The sequence below is a fragment of the Salvia splendens genome, chromosome 17, assembly GCF_004379255.2.
Source record: "Salvia splendens isolate huo1 chromosome 17, SspV2, whole genome shotgun sequence".
Lineage (NCBI taxonomy): Eukaryota > Viridiplantae > Streptophyta > Magnoliopsida > Lamiales > Lamiaceae > Salvia > Salvia splendens.
In genome coordinates, this window is record NC_056048.1 from 13735181 (window position 1) to 13746246 (window position 11066).

General features: G+C 46.3%; 1 long non-coding RNA gene across 8 annotated transcripts; it reads left to right on the forward strand.

The window, feature by feature from the left end:
- The first annotated feature begins 2987 nt into the window (after positions 1 to 2987).
- Positions 2988 to 6442, forward strand: LOC121774887. 8 transcript variants are annotated; one of them, XR_006045054.1, is made up of 6 exons: positions 2988 to 3002; positions 3092 to 3167; positions 3477 to 3538; positions 4979 to 5700; positions 5856 to 5947; positions 6068 to 6442. It is a non-coding gene; the product is annotated as an uncharacterized LOC121774887 (long non-coding RNA). The 8 variants fall into 8 exon arrangements; XR_006045055.1 differs by lacking the exons at positions 2988 to 3002; positions 3092 to 3167 and adding an exon at positions 3268 to 3283; XR_006045053.1 differs by lacking the exons at positions 2988 to 3002; positions 3092 to 3167 and having other exon boundaries at positions 3443 to 3538.
- Positions 6443 to 11066: the final 4624 nt, after the last annotated feature.

The window sequence follows — 11066 nt, forward strand, 5'->3', positions numbered from 1 at the left end:
TTGGTTCGCCTGCGTGGGAATCTATCACGCGCCCAGCAACGGATGCAAGAGGCGGCAAATAAGCATCGTCGCAACGTGGAGTTTGCTCCAGGAGATAAGGTGTTGCTCAAACTCCAGCTGTATCGGCAACATTCGGTCGCACGGCCGTTATCGGCGAAGCTGGCTTGCCGCTATTACGGGTCATTTGAGGTCATTGAACGAATCGGGCAAGTGGCTTATAAGTTGCGACTCCCGGACGGGAGCAGGATTCATAACGTGTTCCACGTAAGCCTCCTTCGGCCGTTTGTAGGAGGGAAGTCGGACACTAGGTGGGGAGATCTGCCTTCGGATTTTGACGGTGATCGCCCGGTTGTGTATCCGGTGCGTGTGTTGGATAAGAGGCTGCTTTGGAGTGGGGATCAGTCCACGGAACACGCGTTGGTTAGATGGTCCGACGGAACCGAGTCTCCGACTTGGGAGCCCATGGATATGCTACGTCAGAGGTTTCCAAACATCCTCCTTGAGGACAAGGATGTGGCTATGGAAGGGGGGGTTGATACGGTCCCAACGGAGCCTCGGCCACGGCTAGAGCCGGACGGCGAGCAGGAGCGAAGGATGGACGAAGTCAGGCGAGGGAGAGAGGCGCGAGAGGAAACTTCAATTGCAAGGTCGAAGCCGACAAGGAATGCGAAGCCTCCGAGCCGATTTGGCAACTTCGTCACCTAATAGGAGTTTCCATAATTATCTTTATTGCTTTTTAGTAGTAGTCGATTTTTGGTCTTTTATTTTAGGAATATTTTATTATTTATTTTTGATTTGCGTCGAGCGTAATTATAAGCTCCGTCGGGTTTTCTTGTTGGTTCTTTCCCGATGTTTAGGATTAGGTCGAACCAAACCTAGGGTCCATAGATTATAAATAGGGCTATTTTATCCATGATAAAGCATAATAAGAATTACATTGCCCAACTTCTCGTTGCTTAACAAACAAGAAACCCTCGTAACCGTGCTGCCCGACGAGAGACCTCGCGTACAACAGGTTCGAGAAGATTCCGACGACCCTCCGTTAAGGGCGCCGGACGTTCGCGTACGACGGGAGACGTCGTCGATCGCAGTTAAGGAGAAAGAGCCTTAACAGATGGTAATTTCTATCATCCACACTAGTTAAACAAACTCTAATTAGAGTATCTTACTTTTAAATGTATACTGGTTCAAATCAGCTTACATTGAAAAAATAGAAAATAGTGCAATCCGAACCCGTGAAGCTTCTTAGCTCAAAGGCTTCATACTTAGTAGGAAGTCAACGCAGTCCGAACTTCAGGGCTGATCTGAATAGCCCGTAAAAATTAAGGGGTTAGAGTTGAAAATTTCATGTCAAAAAAATTACAACTCGATTAGCCCTCAACATGAGTAGGATTGACACGGAAGTTGATTGGTTTGCCCTAAAGTTGGACCTTGGTGCAATTATTGCTTATTGTTCTGACATCTCATTCGATACTCCATTGATAAATTTTAATATAATAAACAAACATAAAAATAACCTTCTGTTTTATGTAACATCTACATATATATTAGATTTTATAAATATAATAATATATAAATAGATTTAAAAAATCTATATCCACTATAAAAAATATTTTAATTTCTAAAACATGTTTTAATAATTTCTTAAAATATGTTTAGATTTTATTTTACTTACAAATCTTAAATAAGTATTTAATTATTCATTGAGTTTAGGAATATAGCATTAATATATCACTAAATTATGATTAATTATTCATTGAGTTTAGGAATATAGCATTAATATATCACTAAATTATCATAATTGAATGTTTTAAATCCTATAAATATGATCAATTTTCATTATGTATTGGAGTGAAAAATAATTTGTTAGCTAGGTTGGGAGAAAAATAATTTGTCATGTATATATAGGAGTGAAAAGGCAAGTGAATAAACAGCTCAAAATAAAGGTAACTCTCAAGTGTTTGTAAACAATAACCAACAGAACTTGGAAACTACAATCCTCTCACCGCCTAATATCTTTGATCTCTCTGGATACATTCTTCAAACTCCCGTATGGAATATATAGGAGTTTAGTAGACAATAATCCCATCAAATTTGCTCTAATTAATTTAATTATTCAATCAATCCCTAAGTTATTCAAATCCCATGAAATCCTAACTTAATTTAAAACAAAATAAAAGATAATGCAATAAGCCTAGAAACCTCCAATCACTTGGATCCAATGATCATCCTTTCCGTTCCTGGTAACCGAGATATAACCGCCTAACTAACAAAATAATTGAAGGTGGATCGAGTTAGAAAGGATTAACCTTAACCTTCATTTCTGTAGTCGATGATCATAAGTGGCCTTGGCAGTTACGAGCTCTCCCGGGATGCATGCGAGAGATATATTAAGCAGTGATAAGGTAGAGAAACTCTAGTTTCTGGTGGAACAATGATAAGGATAACTCTGTTGGGACATTAAGTCAGTTGTCTTCCTAGCTTGAAAGAAATTCTTTCTTATAGAGTTAAATTCGAGTTTTGTTTGAAGATACCTGAATTCTTAACCTGATTCAGAGACCAAACACACAGAAGAATAACTATATATAAAAAAACCTATCCAACTAAGACTGATTATATGTCTATTAACCAAAACTAAAAGAGTCTTTACTTAAAACACACACACTAAACTAACCCTTCTTCAACTGTATTTGTTGGCAATTGAAACTAAAAATATAATAGTATATAACTGTCTCACATCGGTGTCAAGAGAAAACTGAAACTAGTATATAAGTCTCATGGGCCCCTCCTCCTATCACCAATTGGTTTTAGGATGGAACCCATAGATTTCTATCAGTATTCATGGTATGCGTATTCACCAATTTACGAGCTTGTACTAAATAAGTTTACAGTAATTGTTGTTGTATCTGTCCTCGGTCCCAACTCTTCCTGTTTCTTGTGCATAATAGGCAGCAAACATTATTTTTGCAAGCATACAACCTTACCAGAATGTACCCATCGTTGTAAGCATATAAGCACCCTTTTCATTTATAGTCCATTGTTGTATTATATGAACAAAGAAGAAATCCACATGATTGTTTATAAATCACAGAGGTATATTCAACAAAAACTGGGAGCTGATGAGAAGCTTTCATGGGTTCAGCATCATATTAAAAATGGGTTTGCTGGTAAGTTTTGACAATAATGTGTATCAAAACTTGGTGGTTTCGAAATAGCCACACAAGCTTGTTGTACATTGAAGAGACTCAATTAGAGTTTTGTTTTTACTTTGAAAAATATATTGGTAAGAGCTCTGGTGAATATCCCATTGCAATATCATTCTAGCTGTTTAAGTTTCTTATTTTCTTGATCCGAATGTCCAATGCCAATGATAAACAACTAGAGTTGGAACCATTTTGCTATTAACAGTAGCTTAACAGTGTTTCTATATAGCACAACCAAACTGATTTTAGTATTTTTTTCCTAATTGAGTGCAGCTCTGGAGAAGCTTTTGGAAAAATTCGCTGGAAAGTATGCTACAAGAGATGGAGTTTATCTGGTTCGTCACTTCTCTTGTTGAATTTTTTTACTTTGGGACTGGTATGGAATTGATTCGGTCATGGAATCATGAATAGTCATCGGTTCAGCTGTCCATAGACATCGCAATCTCCACTTTTTCTTCTATATATGAATATATAATACATGAAACAATATTTTTCTGAAAAAATCCTAGCAAGACAACCTTTTTCAAAGATCCCACGTACAGGGAATCGTTAAAAATCTTTTTTAAACATCATTTTTTAATCAAATTCATTCCTTGTCACTCCTGGAAAACGAAGTGTAGTTATTTGAATTGTAACTTTATGTTTCTATCCTCAGCTCCTAAGATAATACTCCCACCGTCCCACAAGAATATGCACTATTTCCTTTTTAGTCCGTCTCACAAGAATATTCACTCTCTAATTTTGGAATGTTTTTACTCTCTAATAAGGTGGCTAAATTCCAAGAAACTACCTCCGGGGAGGTAGTATCCGTCATTTGTTCCCGCAAAAAAAGAGTTTCCAGAAAGGGGAAAGACGCGAGAGCTTGTCGCGTGTATCAATATTAAACACGCGTTAGGCCCACGTGAGAGGCAACAACGTGTTTCAATGTATACACGCGTGAGGCAACAGCGTGTTTCAATTTATTGGGAAAACAAAGTATAAATGAGAGAGGAGAATCGTATATACTGAGAGAGATTAACATGATGGCACTGGCAGCCTCTCATTTCATCATCACCTCATCTCTTTCACTGTTACACTCTTTTTCTGGCTAAATTCCACGAATAAGTAGACACCTTCATCCCTCTCTACGATCCATCTCTAATCTTCAACAACCAGACCTTCAACAATCATCATCACCAACACATCTACGCCAACGCCGCCGCCGATCCCGCTATTCAAGACATCAGCCTCGTTTTCGACCATCCCGCCCAGAGCCTCTCCCTCTCCCTCTCCCTCTCTTCGCACCTCCCTCTCGAATTGAATCCTCCGGCGCCGGTGTCGGTGCCGCTGGGGCCCTTCATGCCAGTGCCTGACCTGCTTTTGTATCCAAGGGAGACACGCATCAGCCTGATGCGTGTATGTTTAGAGACGCTAATTCGTCATGCGTGTTTCATTTTAGAGACGCGAGAGGGAGACGCGTCTATAAGTAAACACGCGACAAGCTCTCGCGTCTTTCCCCTTTCTGGAAACTCTACTAACAATACTTTAATTACATTTTCTCTCTACATCTCTCTTACTTTACCAATTTTATATTAAAACCTGTGCCGTCCCCAAAGTGCATATTCTTTGGGGACGGAGGGAGTAGTAACTTAGAATTGTCAAAGCAACATCATATCATCTGCATGAAATGATCTGTTTCCTAGAGGATAACATTCATAAAAGTAGTGTTAAATCCAATTTGACTCACTTCTGGCGGTAACATTGAGAAGCATTATATTTTTGGTACAAATTTGCAGGCTGATTTGTATTTGGCACCTCAGCAATTAATGGTTCAGCGTTGATATGGTATGTCTTCATTGAAACCCCACAAAGCACTTATGATGGAATGGAATGGAATAAAGATAGGAATGTAATGAAAATTCTTTTGCATTTCCGTTCTATTCCATCATATCAAGCAAAGAATGGAATGGAATGGAAGTAGGAGTCACATTCCATTCCCTCATTCTATTCCATTCCATCATACCAACAAGGGCTTCTTGTATCAATTTACTGTTTCAATACCTTAAATTCATTTTCATTTATGTACATTGAGCTCCAAATTTTATCGTTTCAGTTACTTAGGAATACATTTTCATATCATGCAAGTATTACACTCTTTTGTTTCTTGTATGCTTTGAAACAGCTTAATACTTGAGCTCCAAATATTTCTGGTAAACATTATGAACTTTTTCTGTACTGAATTTTTTTTATAATTCAGATGTTTAATTTCTGTAAATTATGGACATGGGTTTCTTTTCCATTAAACTACAGGTTTCCATTTTCCATTTCTTATTCCTTTACATCTATCATGCTTATGAACGAACCTAAAACCTTCTAATCATGACTCTGGTTTTGAATGTGAGCAGAAAGAGTTCCCTCTTTTGTCAAAGCTCAACGAGGCATACAAAGAACTCCCTGCTTTTCGAGATGCAATGCCTGGGAAGCAGCTTGACACGCCACCTGAGGCGAGAGACTGATGGTACGATTCTTTAACTAGAACCAGTCTACCTTGTTGTTTGCTATATCTCCTCGTGCAACACGACCTCTACCATCCTCTCCTCAGCATGCTTAAAATCAATTTGCTCAGCTTCCCGCAGAATATTAATGCTCTAAACGCACGTTAACATTCGACAGATAATGTATGCTTTGGTGCCCAAGCAAGAGATGCACTGTATTACTCCATTCAATAAGGTGGAATCATTAATGAAAGGACCTCTGTATAGCTTGTAAGCACACAACGCATCAGTCCTTAGCTCTGGTTCTACACTCAAACCACTGTTTACTTATTGTTTGAATTTGTGTAGTAGTTTATATCAACAAACTTATCTTATGAACTTTCTGAATAGTGATTAATACAAGTTGTGGTACTTGCCCAAACTTAGCTGATATGCCAGGAGTATGGAAGGTCTACCGCCGTGGAAATAGGGGGGTGGTTTGGCCGGTGGAGAAGAATGAGGAGGCAGGCGCGGTAGGTGGAGGAAAATGAGGAGGCAGGCGAGGAAAGAGTTAAGCGGCTAGTTTGTTTAGTTTGTTCCTATTTTCTTGTAATTCAATTACTTTCTGTTAGATCCATAGTCTATAAATGTAGAGACGCTAGAGAGAATAGATATCTCGGTTAGTGATCACTTGTTTGGACAACGGATTGTCGTAGGCCTCCGTAGTGATGATTGTCTTTCGTTACTTTGATTTCTATCAATAAAGTCTGCTACTTCCTCTACAAAGCATATTGTGTGTGCATGTGCGTGTGGAGATTACATTTCAGTGGGTACAACTCGTGCCCCATCAGTCGATCTGCCTTTACTCCGCTATCAATTGGTGCGGTGAATGATGGTAAACTCTAGGGGCGACTCACGCCTTGAAGTTGTGGAGAAGGCAACCGATGAACTCAATGCCCAGATCCAACAGACGAATGAACGGGTCTCGACATTGGAATCCAAACTCGACTCCTTCATAGTCAAGATGCGCGCGGGTTTCGCATCCCTCACTCCCGGTCCCAAGGTCCCACCGGAGGACGGAGCTTCCTCTGAAAACCGGGAATCGAATTCGGTCTCAGCCGGCAACAATTCCACATCTCCTATGCCGACTTTCGACGGCACTGATGCCCTCGCGTGGCTGGCAAGGGCAGAGCAATATTTCTTGATTTCGGATACGGCACCAGAGAAGCGGGTGGGCGTAGACATGGTGGCTCTAGTCGGCGCCGCCCTTCCCTGGTATCAGCTGCTGTGGAAACGGGTCCCAGACCTCCTCTGGAGCGTTTCGGGGGAAATGGGGCCCTGGATGAATATGAGGCTTTTGCGGCAGTCCGGCACACGGGTTCCCTCACTGAATATGTGGTAGCTTTCGAAGCGCGCCTCGCACAGGTACCGGATATAGCCTGCCACCAGTACCTCGGATTTTTTATGGCAGCCCTCCGCCCTGAAGTGCGCCTCCAGATGAAGGCTGCAAAGATTACATCATATGAAGATGCCGTCGAATTGGCATTGGACATAGACATGCTCGCATCACAGCATCCTCCGCGGGCAGCCCCTGCCCCCTCCCACACTGTGTCGCAGCCCTACACCGGGTAGCAGCGTCGCCCGACGCCCGCCGGGTACTCGAGCACGCCCTCTTAGTTCTCTTCCACAGGATCGTCCCGGCCAGTGTCCAAACGTTTCCGAAATATCTCACCGGAGGAATATAGGCGGCATATCGCGGCTGGCACCTGTGTCAAGTGCTGCCTCAAGTTTAGCCTGACTCACAAGTGTCCGCCCAAGACCCTCAATGTCCTCATCTGTGAGGAAGACGAGCTGCCGGTACAGGACCTGGAGCTCGAGGAACCAACGGAGATGGACGAGATGAGTAAACCGGAGCTCTCCGTTCTATCCTTAAATGGCTTGGACACGACAAACACCATGAAGTTGTTCGGACAGGTAGGTCGGTAGCAGGTCAAGATAATGGTGGATAGCGGGGCTAACTACTGCTTCATCTCCGAGCAGTGCGCACAGCAGCTCCAGCTGCAGATCACACCCACGTCGCCCTACTCCGTCGTCCTAGGGGACGAATCCACGCGTCGAGCGGCAGGAATCTGCAAGGGGGTAACGGTATCATTGGCAAACGAGGACTTCACGATATCGTGCTATGTGTTCCCCCTTCGCAACGTCGATATAATTTTGGGAGTCTCGTGGCTCGCCTCCCTGGGTTACGTCATGGTCAATTGGCAACATTCATCGATGGATTTCTCCATCGACGGCCGACCAGTAGCTCTCAAGGGGAACCCATCCCTCATGCGGCGGGCCTGCTCCACCGGGGACCTCCGTCGCCTTGAGGAGGGCGACTGCGGATGGATCCTCCATTCAATAGAAACACCACCGGCGACTTCCCCTTTCGTCATCGACCCGACACTCTCGGCCGAGGCCAGGGACCAGTTGCTGCACCTGGTCGGGGAATACCCCTCCATCACGGAGACTGCAACCGGACTGCCGCACCCCCGCCAGATTGACCACCGGATTCCACTCATACTGGGCACGGAACCGGTCTCCGTCCGTCCATACCGTTACAATCATCTACAGAAAGATGAGATGGAGAAGCTCTTGGCGGAGATGTTAGGATCGGGAGTAATTCAGCCAAGCACGAGCTCGTTTTCCAGCCCGGTACTCCTCGTACGCAAGAAGGATGGCTCGTGGAGGTTCTGCGTGGACTACCGGGAGTTGAACAAAAGAACGGTTCCGGACAAGTACCCCATTCCGGTGATACAGGAGCTGCTGGATGAGCTACACGGGGCACGGTGGTTTAGCAAGATTGACTTGAAGGCAGGGTACCACCAAATCCGGGTGGCTGCCGAGGACCTGCCAAAGACCGCTTTCCGAACCTACTCCCGCCATTACGAATTCTTAGTAATGCCCTTAGGCCTCACCAATGCCCCGGCTACTTTCTAAGGCCTTATGAATGATATTTTCAGGCCGGCATTGCGGAAATTCGTTTTGGTATTTTTCGACGATATCCTCGTCTACAACACCTCATGGGCCGACCATCTGCGCCACTTACACCAGGTTTTCGAATCCCTGCAGGCTCACTCCCTCGTGGTTAACTCAAAGAAGTGCCTCCTGGGCCGGGACAGCGTCGAGTATCTAGGACACATCGTCTCCTTCGAGGGGGTTAAGATGGACCCGGCGAAGATATCAGCAGTCCTCCGCTGGCCCACCCCGTCCTCGTTGAAAGGCCTGCGCGGATTCCTTGGCCTAACCGAGTATTACCGCCGTTTCATCCGTGACTACGGAAAAATCGCAGCACCCCTCACGGACCTCCTAAAAAAGCCATTGGCGGCTTCCCCGAAACGATCATGGGCTTGGCCACCGGAGGCAGCATCGGCATTCGAGGCACTCAAAACGGCCTTGACATCAGCCCCCCTTCTCAAAATGCCAGATTTTTCCAAGGAATTATTGATCGAATGCGATGCCTTGGGCAGCGGCCTAGGGGCGGTTCTAATGCAAGATCGTCAGCCGATTGCATACTTTAGCAAGAACCTGGTCGCGCGTTGGTTAGCCAAGTCCGCATATGAGAAGGAGCTTATGGCACTCGTCCTCGCCATCCATCACTGGCGGCCATATCTGCTGGGCCGCCGGTTTGTGGTCCACACCGACCAACGTAGCTTGCGGCAGCTTCTGGCTCACCCGCTGGCGACCCCGGCACAACAATATTGGGCGACAAAGTTGCTGGGCTACGACTTCACAATCATCTACAAGGAAGGGAAACTAAATAGGGCAGCCGATGCCCTCTCCCGGCGAGACGAAGAGCCTTTGGAATTCTCAGCCTTATCCCTTCCAGCCTGGCCGGAGTGGTCGACCATTCACTGCGGACCCAGCGCTCCTTAAAATCAAGACGGCCTTAGAGGCAGGCCAACTGACGGCCCGACACTACGATATGGTGCACGGCACCCTCTTCTACAAAGGGAGGATCGTCGTCGCTCCCCACTCCCCGTGGATACCCAAGCTCCTCACCGAGTTCCACGTCACACCAACGGGGGGACACTCGGGGGCATACCGCACCTACCGCCGGCTGGCCTCCAACGTCTGCTGGCCGGGAATGATGCGGCGGGTCTCCCAGTTCGTCGCGGCATGCGCGACGTGCCAAAAGCACAAGTCAGACACGAAATCCCCAGTCGGCCTGCTGCAACCACTTCCAATCCCAACTCGAGTTTGGGAGGATGTAAGCATGGACTTTATCTCGGGGTTACCTCGGGCAGGAGGGTTCGATTGAATCTTCGTCGTCTTCGATCGCCTTTCCAAGTATGGGCACTTCATCGGGCTACGCCACCTTTTCACAGCCCGACAGGTTGTAGAGCTGTTTACCAACGAGGTGGTTCGCCTCCACGGTATACCTCGGTCCATCGTATCCGACCGCAACCCGATATTTTTGAGCTCGTTCTGGAAGGAGCTCTTCCGAGCCACGGGGACTAAACTAAAGATGAGCTCGGCGTATCACCCGGAAACGAACGGTCATACCGAGGTGTTGAACCGCTGTTTGCAAACATATATGCGTTGCTTCTCGTCGGACCGGCCGAAACAATGGAATAAGTGGCTTGCTTGGGCGGAGTACTGCTATAACACCAGCGTTCACTCCGCCTCGGGAATGATGCCTTTCGAAGTGGTCTACGGGCGACCCCCTCCTACATTGCACTCCTTCCTTCCCGGGGAAATTCGAGCTCAAGCAGTCATCGACATACTTCGCTCGCGCGATGAAATGTTGGAATTACTGCGTCATCACCTCCAACGAGCGCAAGACCGGATGGCTGCCTCGGCCAACAAGAAGCGGCGGGATGTGGAGTTTGCCGTGGGAGATATGGTCTATGTCCGGTTCCGACCCCACCGGCAGTCCACTCTGTTCTCCTCCCGCAACAGGAAAATGGCGCCACGCTTCTTCGGACCGTTTCGAATAGAGGCCCGCATCGGCGCAACGGCCTATCACCTGCAGCTTCCCGCGTCGGCTCGCATTCACCCCGTGTTCCACGTATCACTTCTCAAGCGGGCCATAGGGGAAGCCACGACAGATGCCGATCTTCCCGACGGCCTCGGCGGAACTGACCCCCCCTGCCTACCCGAAAAGGTGTTAGACGCTCGCACTGATCAGCGCGAGGGTGAGGCAGTCGGCCAAGTCCTTGTTAAATGGCTGGGGATGGACGACGATGAGGCCACATGGATGGACGTGGCTGATGTGCAAGGCCAATTTCCTTTCTTCAGCCTTGAGGACAAGGCTGTTTCGACGGGCGAGGCAGTTGATACGCCAGGAGTATGGAAGGTCTACCCTGTGGAAATAGGGGTGTGGTTTGGCCGGTGGAGAAGAATGAGGAGGCAGGCGCGGCAGGTGGAG